General features: G+C 43.2%; 1 protein-coding gene across 2 annotated transcripts in view; it reads left to right on the forward strand.

Annotated features, from left to right (window-relative positions):
* sema3fb (sema domain, immunoglobulin domain (Ig), short basic domain, secreted, (semaphorin) 3Fb) overlaps positions 1-23822 on the forward strand; it is a 209152-nt gene that overhangs the window by 94475 nt on the left and 90855 nt on the right. The gene's annotated exons all lie outside the window — the stretch shown is intronic.

The following is a 23822-nucleotide window of genomic DNA, read 5'->3' on the forward strand; positions in this document are numbered from 1 at the left end:
TCAACTCACCCTCTCAATATTCTGTCAAGAGTTTGAATATTTATTTTATTTCAGTAATTCCAGACACAGAGGCTGAAATGAATTCAACAAACAATCATTCAGATTTAACCCTTGAACGGCTAATGTGTTCCCTTCTCATAGAGTCTCACAGCCATACAACATGGTAACAGGCCCTTCTGCCCAACTCATTCATGCTGATCTAGATGCTTCATCTAAGCTGGCCCCGTTTGTTCTCATTTGGCTCATGTTCCTCTGGTCAAAGAGGAAGATTCTATGCAGATCCTTAAAAGGAGAGAAGTGGGATGGAGATTAAGGGAGAGAGCAGAGCGCTGAAGCCACAACCACTGATGGCAAGGCAAAGGAAGAAGGGAATCAACTCACAGGATGACCTCTGATGCCAGGCTCTGATATTTCCATTATAGTTCTGGTGGAACAGTTTCTGACAAGAAATGAGTGCGGTGGTGTAAGAGCAGCCGTGTCTGCCCTGGCCGAGAACATGAAGTCACAGCAGAAAGAGCCTGCAGCACTGTTACTGCTGATGGCCACCGAATTCAATCAACATCATTGGCCCTCCAAATGTCAGCAGAGGTCCAGACTGCCAGGAACTTGTTACCAGAAACGTCTAAAAAGTTGACTTGTTGAAAGATTTCCCAGCCAAGGAATTAAAAACAAAATGATCATGAAATATAAATGAACTGCCAGGAAAACAGAAGCCGAGGCAGCCTTTGGACCCACCATTAAGGAGCCTGCTTGCTGTGCAGGATTGTATCGGTTCTAAAGACAGCGCCACGAGACAACAACAGCAAAAGACTGAACCTGATTAGAATATAAAATGCTTGAAATACTGAGCTGTTGGTATTAAATGTTGCCAGGACCTAAAGGTCCGGAGCTATGGGGGGGACAATGGTACTTGGAGAACTAGTTGAGGCAGGTACAATGACACCAATTAAAAGGCATTTAGATAGTCCATGAAGTGGAAAGGTTTAGAGGGATATTGGCCAAGCACAGACAAGTATGACTATCTTGGATGGGCCATTATAATCAGCATGGACTTATTGGACCATAGGGCCTGTTTCAGTGGCGTATAACTCTCTAACATAACTCTAAATGTTGCATCGTCTATAGCAGATAGCAACTGTGCATTTTATTTCAAAGTAGTAAACGTATCTTTCTTAAGGGCAATAATATCATACTTAGCCAAAAGTTCTGGAGAAACTCAGCGGGTGCAACAGCATCTATGGAGCGATGGAAATAGGCAACGTTTCGGGCTGAAACCCGAAGGGTTTCGGCCCGAAACGTTGCCTATTTCCTTCGCTCCATAGATGCTGCCGCACCCGCTGAGTTTCTCCAGCACTTTTGTCTACTTTCGATTTTCCAGCATCTGCAGTTCTTTCTTGATCATCATACTTAGCCGTTTCAGTGCAAGCCTTTAATGCAACCAGACTTAATAATTTAACTCAATACTTAGAATGAATTCTTAGATTTACTCTAGACTTTAGAGATACAATGCGGAAACAGGCCCTTCGGCCCACCGAGTCTGTGCCGACCAGCGATCACCCTGTTCACTAACATGATCCTACACACTAGAGGCAATTTACAATTTTTACCTAGGCCCACAAACCTGCACATCTCTGGAGTGTGGGAAGAATCCGGAGCACCTGGAGAACACCCATGTGGTCACAGGCAGTGACAACCAAATGGCTGGGCATTTGTCAGGAGAGTTGCCATGGGTATAGGGCATCTTAACATTTAGCTTCATGTGCAATTGTTTGTTTCTCCTAAACAAAGTGGTTGTCTGCAGGAAACCAGTTTCTCGTAACCGTTGTTTCGCAAGTACATTTCCCACAACCCTCTGCACGTGAATATGACCAGCAGTTTCTAAAACACTATTTACCAGCAATGTCGATTGGCAAATGAGCCTTCCAAATTGTGTGAGTTTAGTTAAGTTCAGTTTAGTTTGCAGTTACAGCGTGGAAACAGGCCCTTCAGCCCACCGAGTCTGCGCTGACCAGCGATCCCCGTACACTAACTCTATCCTACACACGAGGGACAATTTACAATTTTTACCAAAGCAAATTAACCTACCAACCTGTACATCTTTGGAGTGAGGGTGGAAATCGGAGCAACCGGGGAACCCGCGTGGTCACGGTCAAACTCCACATAGACAGCACCCGCAGTCAGGATCGAACCCGGTCTCTGGTGCTGTAAGGCAGCAGCTCTACCGCTGCGCCTCCGTGCCACCCCAAAGGTGAGAAGCCATCTCTGTCTTAAGAATGCATAAGGGGTCATTGTCGGCTTGTTTCTCATTCACTCTGGTAGCATCTCATCCCAGGGAAAGATTCAGATCATCCTCTTTTGAAGAACAGCTGGTAGAATAATGTGAGATCCAGAATGATGACATTGAGATTTCCGTTCTGAATATCAAGAAACAGGGTGGACAACATCTTGATATTGTGGTAGAATTTCCACATTCGTCTTACACAAAATTAGTAAATCTGCTGCTGATAAAATTATATTCTGCCTTAAAACAAAGATAGACACAAAGTACTGGAGTAACTCAGTGGGTCAGGCAGCATCTCAGGAGAAAAGGATGGGGTGACGTTTCTGGTCGGAACCCTTCTTCAGACTGAAGGATGGGGGGGGGGGAGGGGGGGAGGTAATTCCTTATTGTTTTATTGTGGCAGTCTCTCTAACTTGAGTCCCTTTAATTCCCTCATTAATATTCAGCTGAATAATCTAAAGCTAAAAGAGCTATTTGATTGAAACCCAGTAATAATGTGAGATTTGCCAATGACAGATTTAGGTGCATTATTGTCACGTGTTCTGAGGCGCAGTGAAAACCGTTGTATTGAATGCTCCCCAAACAAATCAGCTAATACCATACATAAATACAATCAAGTCAACCTCATGAGCAACGGGAAAGATACAGTGCGGAATGTAGTTCTCAGCATTGTAGAGCACCAGTTCCACAGACAAAGTCCAATGTCCACTATGGGGTAGAGGGGAAATGGACATTTCCCTTGCTCATGGAAGGCTATTCAGATGCTTGATTATATATAGTCTTTTTGACTGGATAACATGCAAACAAATTCACTGTGATACACAAAGTGCTGAAGTAACTCAGAGCGTCAGGCAGCATCTCTGGAGAACATGGATATATGACGTTTCGGGTTGAGATCTTTCTTCAGACTTTCACTGTACATATAGCAATAATAAGCTAAACTAAGCTAAACTAAACACAGCGGTAGAAGTCTGGATGTGCACACTGTCAAGCTTCTGTAGCTTCTGCACAATGGAATCGGAGTGGGAAGGGAATGATCGGGGTGGGACAAGTCTTTGATTATGTGGGCTACTTTTCTGAGACAGCGTGGGGTGCAGATGGAGTCAATGGTGGGGAGTCTGGGCTGTGTGATGGACTGGGCTACATCCACAACTTTCAGCAATTTCGTGCGGCAGTTACTGAGTTGTGAAATTCCTGCCGCAGTTACACACAACCTTGTTCTTGTGAGGAAATTGTGCCCCGTGCAACAGTTGCAAAGTGCTGCTGGCCATCATTGTAATTGGAAACACTCTTTGACAGCTGTTTCATATTACGTTATTAATATACGTTAAAAAAAACACCCAGCCTTTGTTCAATGCAAGCACTAATGAGCTCCAATGTGTGTGCAATATGAATTTAGTCCCACCCGTGTCTGTTTTGAATCCTTGCTTGACTCAATGCCAAAATAATGACTCGCCTCAGTTTGTGTTTCATTATTGAGAAACTTCAGTGAAGGCCAGTACAGACCAGCAAATCGATATGAACCACTACAGTGTATAACTATAGTGAAAGGCCTGGATAGAGTGGATGCGGAGAGGATGTTTCCACCAATAGGAGAGTTTAGGACCAGAGGGCACAGCCTCAGAATTGAAAGGATGCACCTTCAGAAAGGAGATGAGGAGGAACTTCTTTCGTCAGTGGTTGGTGAATCTGTGGAATTCATTGCCACAGACGGCTGTGGGGACCAAGTCAATGGATATTGTGATTAATACGGGTGTCGGGTATGGGGGCGAAGGCAGGACAATGGGGTCGAGAAGAAAAGATAGATCAGCCATGATGGAATGGCAGAGTAGACTCGATGGGCCAAATGGCCTAATTCTGCTCCTATGACATGAACTTTAACTCCATCAAACCTCGATTGCAGTTCATAAGTAAAAGAGGACAGAAGACCGAATAAATAAAGACTAGGTGGCAGCAAATTTGATAAGAATAGTCAATGGATATAGACGCTTATTTGGGGTAAGAAGGACTTGTTTGAGTTCCTGGGAAGGAATATTATAATATTGAATGAGTTTTGGTTTCCGTACAAAGTGAAGTCAGGGAGGTGGAAGATTAGATCAACTGCTGTCGATTGAAGATAGGAGAGGAAGAGTTATCAGTTAAGGGCAGCACAGTGGTGCAGCTGGTAGAGCTGCTGCCTCAGACTGATTGACCTCTGTAAAGTCAACCCTAGTGTGAAGGAGCTAGATGGGGAAGTGGGATAACATAGAACTAGAATGAACAAATGATCAATGGTCGGCATGGACTCGGTGTGCTGAAAGGCCTGTTTTCATGCTATATCTCCAGATTAAAACATTTTAGAATCAATAATTTTAGAATGATACCAAGTGAGTCAAATGCTTGAGCTGCTTTTTTTGCGAATTTTTCTTATGATACAATAATAAATTGTTGCCCTGGTATGTAAGTCGAGCCTTGCGTGGTTCCCAGTAGTTAGTTGCTTCCATCATACACCACCATCAAAAACCCTTTTTCAAAAATTGACCACGAAAGATTAAGTTTGATTTCTGAACATTATGTCCAGCATCTGCAGTCTCTTGTGTCTCCATTATGATTGAACTATTTTCTCTACTTGCATGGACTTTACTTGTGTTCTTGTTTGACCAGTGAACACGTTGTCCCAATTTTACTGTTTATTTACAAGACGTTCTTTTGGAAGAGTATTTTATCACATCTTCGCCAAACTCACAATAAAAAGAAGAAATTAATTCTATTCTTACGTATGCCATAACCATTGGTTTTATTCTTCTTCTATTTCTTAGTTGGCTCATCGTGTACCATTGGAAGTTTCTGCTGTTAAATTAAAATCTTGTTCATGTTGTGTTCCTACTCAAGCCAACCCATAAACACTTAACAGATTGTTGGAATGAATACTGATGGTGAGATTAAATTAAGCAGGATTTTCACAAGATCCTGAGTTCCTTTTCTCTCCCATCAATGCTCCCATTTCCATGTTTAATGATTTGGAATGGCAGGACAGCCAGCAGTTTCTGTATCCCATCCCCTCTGTGACAAGTGGAAGCTTTCTGTATTTTTAACCGTACAGAAAGAAAACTTTATTTCGGAAATTAAGTCTGGCTCTGGTCAATACAGCGCAGAAGGTATTGCAGAGAGAACAAGAGGAGACCTATTCTGATGTTAAAAGCGACAATCTCTGATGAAAGGAAGACCTTTGCATTAATAAATTAGACAATCTAAACCCTGCAGGCAAAAATGGAAGGAGTGAAGGGAGGCAGCGTCATTGATGTACATCACAGACTATGTACTAAAGATAAGGTATCACATTAAAGGTAGCAAGAAAAAACATCAGAAGTTATTACCATATTAGTTAAAAATACTTTCCGACAAGATGCTAGAAATAACTTTTTTTTTTTTTTTTTTAATCTAATTTTTAAATACAATAAAGTGGTACCTTTTTACAGGTGCCAAATATATGTTAACATAATACATTCTCTGTACAACTTCATTTTGTATTTCTTTTAAAGAGAGAAATAAGAAAGAAAGAGATAGTAAAGAATAGAGAAAAGTGAAGTGTGTGTAAAATAAAAGGGGAAAGGGATAGTGAGGAAAAGAAATAAGCAAGAAGAGAGAGCAGGAGGGAGATTAGCAAATAGACGCAAGGAGATGAGTTTTTATATTGTTGATCACCTTGAAATAACCCATACCTGAAATAACTTTTTTTAAAGAGTGAAAAGTGGGATTTGGATCAAAGTTGGGATTTTTTGAAAACAAGTTAGATGTTATCATGGATGAATCAGGGTAATATTTTCAATGGGTAGCATGAGTTTTTTTTCTTATTCTTGACTTATTTTTCATTCCTGTTCCTCATTCATACAGGATGTTCAAGATGCAGGAAATCACAAGACTAATGCCTCATATGCTGCACCTTGTTTGTTCAATGATTAAAACACAGAGGCAGACCCTCTCACGTATCATTAATTTCCAGTGAATAGTATTGATTCTCCACGGGATGGGGGAGAATGACTTCTTTCCAGATGATCCTTGACATTCCTTGGTTCGTTGTAAGGGGTGTTACATATACCCCTATTCTCCTTAGATACGCAGTTATCCCTCTGGCTGAAGGAAGCCCTACTTAAGGCCACAACCATATAGCTACAAGGAGCAAATTGAGGTTTAGCATAGAACATAGAAAAGTACAGCACAGGAACAGGCCCACAATGTCAGTGCCGAACCTGATGCCAAAATAAACTAATCCCATCTCCCTATACATAGAACATAAAGCATGGAACAGTCCAGCACAGGAATGAGCCCTTTGGCCCACAATGTCTGTGCCGAACGGTGCCAAGTTAAACTGCCTGTACATGATCCATATCCTTCTATTTCCTTCATATCTATGTATCTATCTAAAATCCTCTTAAACAGCACTATCGTATCTGCCTCCACCACCACCTTGACAGCGTTTTCCAGGCATCCAACACCCACTATGTAAAAAACCTTGCCTTGCATTCCTGTTTTAATCTTTGCCCCTCTCACCTTAAAGCTATGCCCGCTAGTCTTTGACGTTTCCACCCTGGGCAAAAGGTTCTGACTGTCTACCCTATCTATGCTTCTCATAAATCCATATACATCTAACCGGTCTCTCAACAATCTCTAAGTAAAATTGTCTCAGAGTTGGATGTGTCTAGTTGAACCCTAAATGATATCGCTAAGGATCTGCCCCAGTACATCGAGAGTGTGGGCCAACCGGACTTTGAATAATGGCGCCATAAATGGTGGCGCCCGCATGTGTAACATATGCACAATGAATTTCACTGTACAGTTGCATATGTGTCAGATAAAACACTATTGACAATTGATTATAATGCTCCCTACATTCTGCAGGAGAATGCTACATTCAATAAAGGCTTCTCATGTTTTCACCCCAATGTATTAATCTAGCTCCATTGTTGTAACGAGTTAGATATGTACGTATTTTTTGAAAAAAAAAGGAAATGCATAATCGGCTGTTTGCTGTAAACAGTGCCCAATCTTGTTTCTCTGGTGCAGCATGATTGCCAGAACTGAATCTGGTTTAGATCACCAACCCCTGTCACAATCCCATTCAGATCCCTTCCACTCGCACCACATGTGTCTCAGTGAGTTATTGCACTTATAAAGCTCTGACAGTAGATTACAACTTACTGCTGCTAGTACCTTGAACCACCTCCCTCCCCCCTTCCACCATAATGCCCACTCTCTCAAGCTGCCTCGGCAAGGCCACCAGCATATTCAAGGACCAGTCTCACCCCAAACACTCCCACTTCTCCCCTCTCCCATTAGCCAAGAGGTGAAAACGCACACCTCCAGATTCAGGGACAGTTTCTTCCCAGCCATTGTCAGACAACTGAACCATCCTTTCACCAACTAGAGAGCGGTCCTGAGATACCAACTAACTCATTGGAGACCCTCAGACTATCTTTAACTTTACTGAGTTTTATCTTGCACTGAACGTTAGTCCTGTTATCCTGTATCTGTACGTATCCCCTGCTCCCCTGATTGTAATCATGGATAATCTACTCACTGATGGGATTGCACGCAATAAAAAGGCTTTTCATTGTACCTCAGTACATGTGACAATAAACTAAACTAACAAAGGTTGACAAAACTACTGGAGAAACTCAGCGGGTGAGGCAGCATCTATGGAGCAAAGGAATAACTAAACTAACAATCTTATTTTTTCTTGGAGCACTTCTATTTGCTTATACCACTTGTTCCCGATGTTGGGGAACTCCAGAACAAGGGGTCACAGTTTAAGGATAAGGGGGAAGTCTTTTAGGACTGAGATGAGAAAAACATTTTTCACACAGAGACTGGTGAATCTGTGGAATTCTCTACCACAGAAGATAGTTGAGGCCAGTTCATTGGCTATATTTAAGAGGGTTAGATTTGGCCCTTGTGGCTAAAGGTACAGTATCAGGGGGTATGGAGAGAAGGCAGGTACAGGATACTGAGTTGGATGATCAGCCATGATCATATTGAATGGCGGTGCAGGCTCGAAGGGCCGAATGGCCTACTCCTGCACCTATTTTCTATGTTTCTCTGAGTGTCTATTTCACCCAGCAACCAAAGAAGTGCATTAGTCACTTTATGCTGATTGTTGTTCTGGAGTTTTGCAAATCCAAATTCACTCCCCTAACTCTTTATTGCACTTCACCTAATGTCTCGGTGCATGGCATCAGCATGACCTACTGTCCACTATAAGGTAAACGCGCCCTGAACTCAATGGTAGAGAAGCCTATGTGACTCAGCCTCGTTATATTATGGGGTGAGTTCTGACCAGCTCAACGTCTCCAAATTTAAACAATCCACATTAGAAACATATAGACAAATAAACTGGGAGCAAATGTAAGCTATTCAATCCATTGAACTTGCTTTACCATTTAATAAGGTCACGGCTAATCTGATTGTAACCTCAACCCTGCATTCCAGACCACCCTCACTCTCATCTTTCCTCCAAGAATCTATGTCCGACTGCCTTAAAAACTCCTTCCCAATAACGTTCAAGGGAAGAGAGTTCCAAAGAAATATAGTCAGCCCCTGAGCCTTCCTGACTACCGTTTAAACTTGAAAATCCACCTTCAACCTTTACCGCGTCCCTTCTAAGTTCTCCTTAATGCTGATCTAGCCAAGCATAATGCTTCACACCAAGGTGGCCGGATCTGGGGTTTGCTTGGTAGCCCGCCTATCAAGCAACTTGAGTCTTAAGGTTGCAATGTTAAGGCCCATTGCTGTTGCTGAGCTAAAAGAATGCATTGGGCAAATAAAGGCATTTCCTATGTGTTTGGGAAATTTGATTAAAATGATCTGAAAATCACTCCTATAATGCCGCCGAGTGAAGGAACATTATTCTGATCACATCAGTCAAACCAAAGCAGTAAAGCACAAAGTGAATAATTTATGGCACATCTTTATGTGGGCAGTTGTCCCTCTCCATATTTGTACACATGGTTGTCTTGAGAATGAGCATATTTTGCGCTGAGTGCTTGTATGACACATGTTTATATGCCAATCAAATAGTCCAAATGAGCTAATCCCAACAGGCTGGCCAATATCCCTCCAAATCAGTCTGAAGAAGGGTTTCGGCCCGAAACGTTGGCTATTTCCTTCGCTCCATAGATGCTGCTGTACCCGCTGAGTTCCTCCAGCATTTTTGTGTACCTTCGATTTTCCAGCATCTGCAGTTCCTTCTTAAACACATCCCTCCTAATCTTCCTTACTCATGCACCTGTCCAAGTGTCTTCTAAATGCTGTAACCGTCTGTCACTTACTGCGCAGTGTTTTTTGCCCAGAGTAGGGAAATCAAGAACCAAAGGACATACAGTAGGTTTAAGGTGAGGGTGGAAAGATTTAATAGAAATGTTAGGGGCAACTCTTTAACACAAGGAGTGGTGGGTATATGCAACGAGTTGCCAGTGGAGGTAGTTGAGGCACAACCTTTAAAAGATACTTGGACCGGTACATGGATAGGATAAGTTTAGAGGGTGTTGAGGAAATTGACAGAGGGAAATCAAAGGGAAAAATGGAGACTTCAAGGTTCAAGAGGCTTTATTGCATAATGTCATGGAGAGTTAACAGTTCTTCAACTTCGCAGCAGAATTAGCCCGACAGTTGTAAGTGCAATAAACAACTTTTTTTAAATTTGTTGTGCATTATTCACCATACTACACATTCCCAGACAAGAGGCAATGTGCCTGAAACTTATTTTGCCAAATTCCCATGATCTTCTTCCGCAACTGGTCCACGGGAGATGCCAATTGCCACTGGTCCACGGGAGATGCCAATTGCCACCTCCGCACACCCTTTTGTTACCTTGTTTAATCCCAATCAAAATTAAATGAGGAGGTTTTTTTTCCTTCTACAGAGGGATATGGGCTTAACGCAGGCAGGTGGAGATGGGGCATGATGGCCATTGTGGCTGGTTGGGCCGAAGGCCCTGGTTCCATGCTGTATGACTATGACTCTATTTGCCAGGAATTTGAGGAGAACTTTGCAGAGATTGAAATTTTTTTTTTTTACAGGTTCACTTTAAACAGAGGCATGCTATACACATATGATGTACTGAATGTTTTAGTTTTAGGGATACTGCGCGGAAACAAGCCCTTCGGCCGACCGAGTCTGTGTCGACCACATTTACTCATACACTAGTTCTATTTTAGACAATGGGGACAATTTACAAAAGCCAATTAACGTACAAACCTGCACGTCTTTGGAATGTGAGAGGAAACCGGAAGACCCGGAGAAAACCCATACGGTCACAGGGAGAACATGCAAACTCCATACAGGCAGCTCGGTAGTCAGGATTGAACCTGGGTCTCTGGCGCTGTAAAGGAGCAACTCTACCGCTAGAGTAGTGTGCCGCCCCAATGTGTTCAATGACCATAGGGGAAACGATGTCTCTACCACCAGTCTCAGCCCCCATCCCTCTGCCACCCCTCCAAGTCTGGACACTATATTAAAGAGTGCCTGCGGATCCTTTGTGTATTGTTCAGAGAGCAGACAGAAGCTTAGTTTAATTTTCATCTGAAAGCCTCTGCTGAACTGATGTGTTTATGTTGCTGACATCTCCTTGTTCTGTCGGCAGAATAGGAATGAGATGCTGACTTTCTTCAATCTGTGTAATGAAATTAGCAACCTTTATCTGAAGACCTTACAATATGATTCCCCTCTCCTCACACTCAGCACCTCACCCTCTTATCCAGGAGAAGGTATAATGTGACACCATCAACTGATAAGACTGAATGTCTTAGGATGGATTACACTTCTAATTTGATGCTGTATTCATCAATCACAATGATAGTACTTGACTCCATTCCATCTTTGTAACTCATTAACTCTTTCCTATCAACTGGATGAGGCAAGATGGACGCCATAAAGTCTGTATAGATAAATCCGAATGAGATTTAGCTGCAAACACAATAATATTGTCCCTCAATTTGAGTAGCTAGAGTAATCATTTAATACATGTAATCCATTGACAGTATTGAATCATTAATTAAAGGTTTATTTATTTGTGAACATTAATAACCTATTAACCAGGGTATTCAGCTGATTGGAATCTTTCCCACTCTCTTTCCCTCCCCCCCTCTCTCTCCCTCTCTCCCTCTCTCCCCCTCTCTCTCTCCCTCTCTCCCTCTCTCTCTCTCTCTCTCTCTCCCCTCTCTCTCTCTCACTCCCTGTGTGTCTCTCTGCCTCTCTCTGTCGCTCTCTCTCTCCATCACACACACACACACACACACACACACATACACACACATACACATATACACACACACATAGACACATATACACACACACACACACATATATATATATACACACATGCACACACACATACACGCACACACACATATACATATACACACACATATACATATACACACACGCATATACACACACATGTGTACATACACACACATGTGTACATATACACACACACACACATATACACACACAGTTGAGTCAACCTACATCAGTCTGAAGAAGAGTCTGGCCCAAAGCGTTCTCTGTCCATGTCCTCCAGAGATGCTGCTTGATCCAATGACTTACTTCACCTCTGTGACTTTTACATTAATTCTCTAGCATGTTATTCACGAGTTGGTAAAGTTGAAACAATCGAGAATTCCAGCTGAATTGATGTATGAGATGCTTTTCTTTGCTCAACCTATTTTAAGCTTGAAACATTCCATCAAAGCTTAACATCACAAAGGATATCAACATTTCCAGCCTCGATTTCTGCTGCGATTTATCAGAGGCATCGTAGGTAGCTCAGTTATTTTCATTACATATTTTTTCTTTGTAAAGAAAGACTCTCTCTTCTAAGAGGATGCAGTGCCTATTATAGTCTGTGAATTGCTCCCTATGTTGTTAGACACAGAGAAGGAATGAATAAAGTAGGGTCGATGTTGCCTCACCTAGATATGTTCAAGGAGACTTGTAGGTTGTTTGCATCTGTGCTAATGCTTCTCTTTGAGGTCCTTGAGATTCCTTCACGAAAACCTCCTCCCAAAATAGATGAATAAGTTTCAGTTTAGTTTATTGTCACGTGTACCGAGGTACAGTGAAAAGCTTTTGTTGCATGCTATTCAGTCAGCAGAAAGAAAATACATGATTACAATCGAGCCATTACAGTATAAGAGCAATGACAAATCAGACTAAGAGGCTCATTGAGTTGTCTCTGCCATTAAGAAACATGGGCGATTTTGATCTTGGCTTCATTCTCACACTTGTTCCCAATGGTCTTTAATCTGAGCGGATTCCTCGAGTCAAACCCCATCAATCCCTCAGTCAACATCAGTGTAGCAAATTATCCAGTCACATTGTGTTTGTTGGGCTTGATATGCTAACATTGACTGCTGCATCTCCCACATTACAATGGTAACATAGAAACATAGAAAATAGGTGCAGGAGTAGGCCATTCGGCCCCTCGCCATTCAATATGATCATGGCTGATCATCCAAAATCAGTATCCCGTTCCTGCTTTTTTTCCCCATATCCCTTGATTCCTTTAGCCCTAAGAGCTCAATCTAACTCTCTCTTGAAAACATCCAGTGAATTGGCCTCCACTGCCTTCTGCGGCAGAGAATTCCACAGTTTAACCATACCTCAAAACTACAGTGCATAAAGGCAATGAGATATTTTGAAAGCGATGCGAAAAATGCTTGGAAAAATTCAAACCGTTCTTTTTTTAATGTATTCAGATGTCTGGAAATGTGAGAATTTTGATCTTTTATCTTTTTTATGGCAGTCTGGAAAGACATGTAAATAGAAATCAGTGACACAGCATTAGATTGTAAAATCACCACGGGCCAGTTTTGGATGGCTATCTGTTAATTGTGCCATAGACTATCTCTTTGTAAGAGAAAAATAATGAGTATTACTCTGAAATCTTCATACAATGACAGGACAGGGAGCAGAATATGGAGTTCTCTCATATCATTGATTAAAAGAATGAGCAAAGGATTCATAATTCATAGTATTTTTTTCACACTTTAACAAGTTTTATTGGAATCAGGAATCTCCTACCATCTTCAACCCCCCCCCCCCCCCCCCCAGTCACTTTTCTCACCTCTCTCCTTCGTACACACACCTCCCATCCCCCAATCCCCCATTTCACTTTTAGCCCCCTCTTTCCCCTTCCTCTGTCCCCTTCCCTCTCAAGCCCTCCCTCTGGCTTTACATTTCACTTCTCCTCTTCTTAACTGATACCCTTTCATCTCTAACCTTTGTTGCTTACTCCATCCATTTGCCAAGCAACCCCCTTCCATTTATACCCATTACAATTTTTTCTTTGTAAAGCCAGGCTCTCTCTTCTAAGAGGATGCTTTATCCTGCAGCGCTCTCTTTTCCAGCCTCCCAGCTTTGTCCGCCCTGCTATCTGTCTGAAGAAGGATCGGATACACCCAAACGGTTGCCTGTCCATTCCCTCCCCCAGATGATGCTTGACCCACTGAGTTCCTCCAGCACTTGGTGTTTTGCTCAAGATTCCAACATCTGCAGTTTCGTGTGTCGGCCAGTGTACCAACATACAGGGTGCTCTGAAACGCTATTGTGATTCTGACTTTTTCACTGCAACGGTGTGTCTATAACAGTTAGGAAGGGGAGAGCAAATGGATTCAATAAAATGGAGGAAGAGATGATAAGATTCTTGAATGGCAAAAGCTAAGGAATCTATCAGCTAAAACTAATTTAAGGATGATTCTATTCACATTTTGAGCAGTTAAACACACCAAATTGGAGGAACAGTACCTAATATTTTGTTTGGGCAACTTACAACCCAGTGGTATGAATATGGATTTCTCCAATTTCAAGTAACCCTTGCATTCCCCCCCTCTCCATCCCCCCCCCCCCCCCCCCCACCCCCCCCCCACACCCCCCACCACCACTCTAGTCATCTTCACTGTTCGCATCCATATATCCCTTCGTCATCACCTCTTCCACGGCCAACAATGGACCATTGTGGGCTCCACCTTTCCCGGGTCATCGGTGCCGGCCTTGATTTGTTCTGTACCTTTTCATACCTCTCGTTTCCCTCTCCCCTGACTCTCAGTCAGAAGAAGGGTCTCGACCTGAAACGTCACCCATTCCTTTTCTCCAGAGATGCTGCCTGCCCAGCTGAGTTAGTCGAGCAATTTGTGTCCATCCTCGGTGTAAGCCAACGTCTGCAGTTCTTTCCCACACATAAATCATTCGGAGCATCGCTCCCCAGTGGAAAGTGAAGTTGGTAAAAGATTCCAAATAGAATCAGACAGATTCCATTTCAGCAGAGCACGGAATGGGACTGGATTTGCGGTTGAAGGTATACATTGTACAACATACGTGACTTAGTGTGGGAGTGAGCTGGATAGGTCAAATGTCCCTCTTTCCTAAAATAACATTTTATGTCGTCTCAAATGTGAGTAAGGATTTCATGTGGGATTGAAGCAAACAGCATTGAAGGAGAACCTAGATACTGGAGCAATGAATATAATAGACCTAACAGAGGAAGCAAGTATACAAGCAAATAGGACAAGCTTCGAGGGATATGGGCCAATTGCAGGCAGGTGGGACTAGTGTAGATGGGACATGTTGGCCGGTGTGAGCAACTTGGGTCAAAGGGTCTGTCTCCACGATGTAAGACTCAATGACTCTAAGTGGAGGAGCACATTTTTTCCATGTTCTCCAGGGATGCTGCCTGACCCGCTGTGTTACACCAGCATTTTGTGTATTTGTGACCAATATGCAACGTGATCCCATATTTCTCTCTTTCTAGATTCCAGAGATATTCCACGCCATTCTCTGTACAATCATTATGTAAATCTCTCTCTGCTGTATTAAAAGGGGCATTACTGTGTGTAGTTCATGCAATGTCTTCAATGCAGGAAGAATCGGAAACCCTCGCATCATTCCCATCCCAAACCACAAGCAGGCCAACAAGGATTAATGTCCAGCAACGCCACTGGATCCCACCAGTACACAAAAGTGACCTTGTCTTACGAATTCCACCAGAGCCTTTACAACGGCCAGGAAGCTGGTAAATCACTTTAGACTCCACCTTTGTGAATAATGAACACCAGTGACAGGTCTGCATTTCCTACATCAGCAGCTGTTCACTCTCTGCTCCTTTGCTTGGCCAAAGCATTCCCTTCACCGGGAAGAATTATTTTCCCAAAAACACATTATTTTAAGCCAAGACAACAATTCTTACCCACTTACTCACTCATCGCGTTTTTTTTTGTCCTTTTCTTAACCACTGAATTACTTGAAGAGCAGGAAAAGCGTAAGAATATGCAAGGAGTTAGGAGAGGCTTTTTATTGTGTAGAACCAATTTATCTTTTAACTAAGAGGCAGAGATACAGCACCGACTGAGTGACAGTGATCAATGGCCTGGTCTTAATTAACTCTACACCAGTGAAACATTGTAGAGATCCAAACGACATTCACCTACCCCTACACAAAAGAGATTCATTTTGATTATGAAACAGTATATTAAAGCTGGATTCTTAACCTTTATTTACTGATAATGTCATGGTGTTCAAATAAAATTCTTCCCAGACGGATCTTGGAATGAGTCCAGAAATGGGAAATTAATCACACTTTGAAGAAGCCAGAAGGTTTCCCCATTGAATTTAATATTTTTAATCTGCTTTGATGTAACCTTGACTGTTTTATTTTAAATCGGAGATTAATTTTCACCCATTCCCTTCTCTGAACCAAATCCTGCAGTGACTCAGTGTGAACTCTCCGAGGGCTCAATAAAAAAGTCCCCGATTTAAAAATAAATTAAGTGCAGTCAGCCCCCTCCCGTCGCCTTCAGCAGGCTCCGTCGAGTTTGCTCACAGTCCCACATGTGGAGATCTGTATGAGTGTAATATCCAAAGCTGCACCAAACCCAACGCAACCACGAGAAATCTGAACCCAAAACCCAAGCCGAAGGATTTAAACTTATTCGAATACCTGACCCCATCCAAAGCCAACACCTTTAAGGGCCTGTCCCACAAGCATGCAACCTGCATGCGGCAAACGCGACCAAACCGGAAGCGGGGGCCGCGCGGAGGTCGAGTGATCCCCGTACAGGGCCGGTCCCACCTGCATGCGCCTGTATGCGGCGAGCGCGACCAAACCGGAAGCGGGGACCGCGCGGAGGTCGAGTGAGTGACGTGAAGTTCGAGCGAAGTCCGCGGGAAGTTCGTGCGTGACGTACGGCGTCAAGACGTGCGTACGCCATCGAGGCGGCTGCGGGCTGACAGGCCGTTGCCGCGCGGAATTTTTGAACACGGTCAGTTTTTCGACTCCGGCGATCGAAGTGGGACCAGCCCCGCGAGGCCGTCCGGCTCAAGCGACCACGTTAGGTCGCGCTTGCTGCATGGAGTCGCATGCTTGTGGGACAGGCCCTTTACTTGGGTAGAAACAAAATGCTTGAGTAACTCAGCAGTCAGGCAGCATCTCTGGAGAATATGGATAGAAGGGTCGCAATCCGAAACGTCACCTAACTTTTTTCTCCAGAGATGCTGCCCCTTGACTCCTTGTGTCCATTTTTGGTTTAAAAAAACTAGCATCTGCAGTTCTTTATTTCTACCTACACTTGGGTCATGGCTGCTCCATCCTCTGCGACGTTTATTTGCTTGGTTCTCCCCATGGGTGTTAGGTTCAGTACTACTGACCCACAGATGAAACAAACAAAGTTTATTTTACCTACAAACCTGCACGTCTTTGGAGGAAATCAGAGCAACCAAATGAAATCCACCCTTTCATGAGGAGAGAGTGTAAACTCCACACTGACCACATCCAAAGTCAAGGATGAACCCATGTATCTGGAGCTGTTAGACAGCGGCTCTAATGTGATGTATCTATGCGCCTTGTTCTGTAAATCTGCAAAACAGCACTTATCATAGAATGTGACTACCGAACAAATGGTTTTTGGCAAAATCTCTGCATCACCGTTAAAAGCTCGAGGATTGAAGATCGCTCACAAAATCTAAACACAAACTCTAGTCTGTCACTGCCATAGATTAATAATAAATAAATAATTGCCTGGTGCGCCATGGTAGAGCTGCTGCCTCACAGCATCAGAGACCCAGGTTCAATCCTGACTACGGGGTGTGTCTGAACAGAGTTTGTACGTTCTCCCTGTGACCGTGTGGGTTTTCTCTGGGTGCTCGGGTTTCCTCCCACACTCCAAGGACGTACAGGTTTGTCGGTTAACTGGCTGTAGGTAAAGATTGTAAAATGTCCCTAGTGTGTGGGATAGTGCTGGTTTTACGGGGATTGCTGGCCGTTGAGGACTCGGTGGGCCGAAGGGCCTGTTTCCGCACTGTATCTCTAAACTAAACAAAATAAAAACAGCAAAGGTTGGGAACCCTTAACAGTTCAGGCAGCAGATCTGGGAAGAGGAACAGTGTTAATATTTCAGATGGACGACCCAATATAACTAATTAATTCTGATATTATTCAATACATTAGCTCGGTTTCTCTTTCCGCAGATACTGCCCAACCTGCTGAGTGTTTCCTGCATTTTCAGCTTTTAGTTATAATTTCCAGCACGTGGCCTTTTGATTTTCATTTTCTGTGGTACTTCACTGAGAGGCTGTTCTACTGTCAATAACTCTGATTTATGGATGAAAAGTTTATCAAGCTGCGTTTGTCTAGTTTAGATTAGTTTAGTTTAATATTGTCACGTGTACCGAGGTACAGTGAAAAACTTTTAGAAACATATAAAACATAGAAAATAGGTGCAGGAGAAGGCCATTCGGCCCTTCTAGCCAGCACCGCCATTCATTGTGATCATGGCTGATCGTCCCCTATCAATAACCCGTGCCCGCCTTCTCCCCATAATCCCTTGACTCCACTAGCCCCTATTTTGATGGATGTGAAAGATGACATGGCACGCTCTGAAGAGAGCCAAGTGTCTGGCCAAAATGTAAACCTCAACAAACATTGACAAAACTGATTAAACTGGTCCTTTATCTCATAGTTATTTCTGGAACCATGTGCGTAAATTGGCTGCCTCAGCGCGTACAAAAAACACATTGGCCACACTTCAAAAGGCAGTCACTAGCTGAGGGGTTATTTCAAATGTCATGTTAAGCACTATTAAAAATGCAAACAATTATATAATACCATCAGCATTGATAAACATCTTCATAGAAACAAATAAATCGAAGAAGGGTCCTTAAGCGAAACGTCACCCATCTTTTTTCTCCAGAGATGCTGCCTGGATATTGTGTTATGTCCGCACTTTGTGCCTATCTTCGGTATATGGGTATCCTTGGCAAATACAGCGCAAGCAGATAAAAGGTTGAATAACCATCTGGGTCATAGACCAAACGACAGGAGAATTTGTTGTCTCCAATATATTTCCCACCGTTTTCTTGTGGGACAACTGAAAGTGTGTATCTAGTTGTGGCTGGAAAACTTGATCACAGTTAGAGCAAGGATCAGTTACAGATGTGAAGCATCACATTTATTGCCTGGTACCTGAAGAATTGCAGCTGATGGCCATCCGGTGTCATGGTAGAAATAAAAACACAAAGTGCTGGACTAACTCCACAGGTCAGGCAACATCTCTGGAGACCTTTTGGGTCAGGACCTTTCTTCAGTCTAATGAAGGTCCCGAACCAAACATTGCCTATCCGTGTCTTCCAGAGATGCTGCCTGACCCGCTGAGTAACTCCAAAACTCAATATTTTTCTTAGTAAACCAGCATTTGCAGTTCTTTGCATTAACATTTGTTCGAGTTATCTACTCAAAGTTTCACCGTAAGAAATTGTTCATTTGGTCTCGGCCATGTGGCAAACCCAGCCACGTGTTGGTTGCTGTGAGAAAACAACAAGTCAACGGGTTTGAACATTTCAAATCTTTAAAATTAAGCAACTTGAATTAAGAGAAACACATTGTTAGGAAGTCGGGTCAGGAAGGTGATGAATGAATGAGAGACTGTTACTCTCCAGAAGCACATGTTCTCTGCCCACTTTCACAAGAGGAATTCCAAAGCCCTATTTCATTAACTTGTTCACTCTGGGTTGTTGTCAGGATGCTTGTTGAATTTCTCCCGACAGTGACAGTAAGGTAACATTTCAGGAGTGATTGAATCCAGGTGGGTTGTGAGCATGTAAGTGCCTCATTAAGTGTGTCGATTATTGCATTATAAATCACGGCACAAGCTATCCGGTACGTCCCTGCCCCTATACCAACAGCACAGAGCATTTATTCACCATCTGCCACCAGGCAGTCTAGCCAAGAAATCCATCACTCTGCTTACCTGCAAAGGAGTTTACAAGTACATTTCGATGAAATGAGCCTGTCAGTTTTTATAATTAACTATTTTTTACTACATTTCATTAATGGTTGCACTCCAGCTAGACAGGCAATTACATGCAAGACAGTTCCTTCCCCGCTAATCTAGCGTGTTCCCACCATATCCCAGGTACCCCGCTGTTGGCTTGCCCGGCAGGAATGCATTCAGCATGAAACATAATTATTTCTGCCTATCCCCATTCATTAGCTGCTGTCTTACCTCTCCCCACCCGCTGACTCACACAACCATTCCTCAACCAAGGGGATGGATGGTCATCCTGATTCTTCATAATCAGCAGCAGGGGTGCGGCAACATCATAAAGGCATGTGCTAGTAGTGACACATAAAGAAAAGTATCAAGGTTCAGATGAGAACGGTGGATATAGAGGTACATTTAGGTAAGAAGGTAAGAATAGTGGATATGGGGGTACATTCAGATGAGAATGGTGGACACTTAGCTACATTCAGATGAGAACAGTGGACATTCAAGGCAGAAGAAAATATCCTTACCCTAGTGTCTTCACCCCACCATGACAGTGACAATGATCTCCACATATTCTTCAGAGAACCAGGGAAGGGAGGTGTTGTGGTGCAGCTAGTGGAGGCACTGCCTCACAGCGTCAGAGACCTGGTTTCCATGCTGACCTTCCAATGCTGTCTGTGCGGAGTTTGCACATTCTGACCTTCCAATGCTGTCGGCGCGGAGTTTGCACGTTCTCTCTGCGACTGCATGGGTCTCCTCCTCACTTTAAAGCTATGCCCTCTACATTGGCATTTCTATGCTGGGAAAAAGGGAAGAGGGGTGTCTTGTCTTTGACTTTACTCCAAGCTCATCGTGTAGGGACAAAATATGGAAATAATCCAAACATTTTGGGATAAAATCTGAGGCAGATCTGATGTGCTACGCGCAGAAAAGGTTCTTGTGTGCATCAGGAATTGTAATGAAACAACTGAGAATGACCCTAGACTAGATAACGAATACAGAGCTAACGAGGGTCCTGACCCAATATGTCGGCTGTCCATTTCCTCCCCAGTTGTGTGTGGCCCACTGAAGCTCCTCCAACACTTTGTGTTTTGAACGAATGCGGTGCACCATTTAATAAACACAGTAAGATAGTCAACTCCATCTTCAAGAGATGAAGGGCGTATCGATGAAACGTAAGGTGCCCTGATCAAACTTTACATTTAATATAAGCCGCCCAGTTTTAATCACCTTCAGATACTGTAGCCAGAGCAGGACAATACCACAAGACTTACAAAGAGATTCTACAAAACTGCAGTTGGAGGGAAAATTGCTGGGGAGGGGACAGAGGTGAACAAACCAAGAAGTCTGCAGAATGGTCCCAGCCAAAAACTTCATCAGTAGGTAGAAAGATCCAAATCCAAAATATTATCTGTGCAATCCTTCCGTAGATGCTGCCTGACCCGCTGAGTACCTCCAGCACTTTGGTGTTCACCACAAGACATCCCTTATCTTAGGACTGTAAAGTAGGGTGTTGTAATGGGAAATGTATTAGGATCTCTTAGGATGGATGATTTTCAAGGATGTATTTGCTGTGATTGCGACATGATTTTGTGCGCAATACATGTTACATGTTGTCAAGCTGGAAAGGGCGCAGAGAAGATTTACAAGGATGTTGCCAGGATTCAACGGCCTGAGCTATAGGGAGAGGTTGCGCAAGCTAGGACTCTATTCCTTGGAGCGCAGGAGGATGAGGGGTCATGTACATGAGAGGAATGGATCAGGTAGACACACAGGGTCTCTTGCCCAGAGTAAGAGCATCAGGAACCAGAGGGCGTTGTTTTAAGGTGAGGGGGGGAAAAGATGTAAAATATTTAATGTGTAACTTTTTCACACAAAGGTGGTGGGTGTTTGGAACAAACTGCAGGAGGAAGTAGTTGGGGCAGGTACTGTCACAATGTTTAAGAAACATTCTGACAGGTACATGGAACAAGAGAGTGGTGAATCTCTGGAACTCTCTGCCACAAAGGGTAGTTGAGGCCAGTTCATTGGCTATATTTAAGAGGGAGTTAGATGTGGCCCTTGTGGCTAAGGGGATCAGGGGGTATGGAGAGAAGGCAGGTACGGGATACTGAGTTGGATGATCAGCCATGATCATATTGAATGGCGGTGCAGGCTCGAAGGGCCGAATGGCCTACTCCTGCACCTAATTTTTCTATGTTTCTATGGATCGGGCAGGTTTAGAGTGATATGTATGGGCCAAACATAGGCAGGTGTGACTAGTATATAAGGGACATGTTGGTCGGTGTGGGCAAGTTGGGTCAAAGGGCCTGTTTCCACACTGTATGACTCTATGACTTTATGTGTTAGACCAACGATGATTGTCCTGAGCACAACTACTAAGGTATGCATAGTTGTGCCATTGGACTTTCAAGATATTTCCTGTATCTACTCATGTAAATGAAAAGGTGAAGATTGTTTTTGCAGATAAAGTCTGTGAACGTAGGGATGTGATGAAAACCTTTGTCTGATTTCTGAATTCATATGAGATGCCGGTGTTCGCAAATTGTAAAGACTAAATAGTTCTGTGCGAAAGCAAACAATGACCAGGTAATGAGAAAAGAGCCGCCCAAAGGCTAGATAGAGATCAGTATGCTGGAATTCCTAATGAAATTCACTGAAATGCTCAAACTTTAGGATGAATTCAAAGTCTACATGATTAAACTTGAGTTGACTATGTTACATGTGCGATAACTGAGTATCCATTTAGACTACAGCTGAAGCCAATTAATAACGCCCTGTCTGCCTGATGGAGTCTGTCGTGCTCAGTACAATGCAAGTCGGGGAGAGGGAAACTAGAGGTATGAAAAGATGCAGGACAAATCAGAGCCAGGAAAGGTGGAGCCCACAATGGTCCATTGTTGGCAGTAGAAGAGGAGATAGCGAAGGGATACAAACAGTGAAACTAGCAGAGATGAATTAATATTGGTAATTTAACCCATTTATGCCAATGTATAACTGTTTAGCTGTTGCATTTAGATGGAGTCCACATGCATATTTTAGTGAGCTTCCTGGAATGGATTGCAACCCAGTGATTTGTGTTGGTTTAGCAACATTATTGGGCTATTGCAGAGTTTCTGTTTATGTGCTGGATCCCAAGAGAGACAGGCCCTTTAATCTTGCACTGAACATTATACCCTTTATCCTGTAACTGTACACTGTGGATGGCTTGATTGTAATCATGTACCATCTATTCGCTGACTGCATAGCACGCAACGAGAAAGCTTTTCACTGTACCTCAGTACAGGTGACAATAATAAACTGAACAAAGAATACAGCAGGTCAGACAGCATCTGTGTGGGGGAGTGAACAATTCAGGTTGGGACTCTTATTCAAATGCTGCCTGACCCGCTGAGTTCCTCCAGCAATTTTTTTTCTCTCAGGATTCTGGCATCTGCAGTCTTTTGTTTCTGCGTTATGATGGTGCATTTTTGGTGAAATTGCTGTTGAGGGCACATTATAAATCTGCCACCGCTGTCAAATAGATAATGTAATGGTTTAAAACACTTCTGGCAATTATTTCCTGTTAAGCACAACAGCTTGATGCAAAACTGCTTCTTAAACAGTGATTACAGCCGAGAGCTTTCACATTTCTTCTTCAGAGACAAAATCTATCCATCTGTCCCACTTCATCTTTTCTCCCCTTCCCCCCCCTCCCATAATTACTTTGTTATTATCCATGGAATGAGTGTTGAGATCTCAGTGGGCAGGCTGTGCTGGGGACAGGCAATCCGAGGCACACAGTGACATAGTAAAGAGAAGCAGGACATTCGGCCCTGCGAAGGGGATTCGTCATTCTATACCAGCATCTGCAGCCATAAGCACAATGTTAAATACTGCATGTACACACTCTAGGATGCACATCTGTACATCCACTGACACGTACACATACACACTTTTGTAACTTTTGCGGACAAAACCTGGTGACATTTGTGCACTGCCTAGGTGATGTCTGCATTATAATTTTACCGGGTTTTGTATGCAAAACAAAGCATTTCACTGCACGTAGGTACATGTAACAATAAAGTATAATTGAATCATTGAATTACACACATACATACATACTATATATACTATATATTCATAAACACATGACAGCACAGTGGAGCTGAGATCCAATTCCTCACAGCTCAAGTGACCTGGGTTCGATCCTGACCTCAGCAGGAGTTTGCACATTGTCCCCTGCATCTCTCTGACCCTATGACTATGAG

The sequence above is a fragment of the Leucoraja erinacea genome, chromosome 16 (assembly GCF_028641065.1).
Source record: "Leucoraja erinacea ecotype New England chromosome 16, Leri_hhj_1, whole genome shotgun sequence".
In the NCBI taxonomy this organism is placed as follows: Eukaryota; Metazoa; Chordata; class Chondrichthyes; order Rajiformes; family Rajidae; genus Leucoraja; species Leucoraja erinaceus.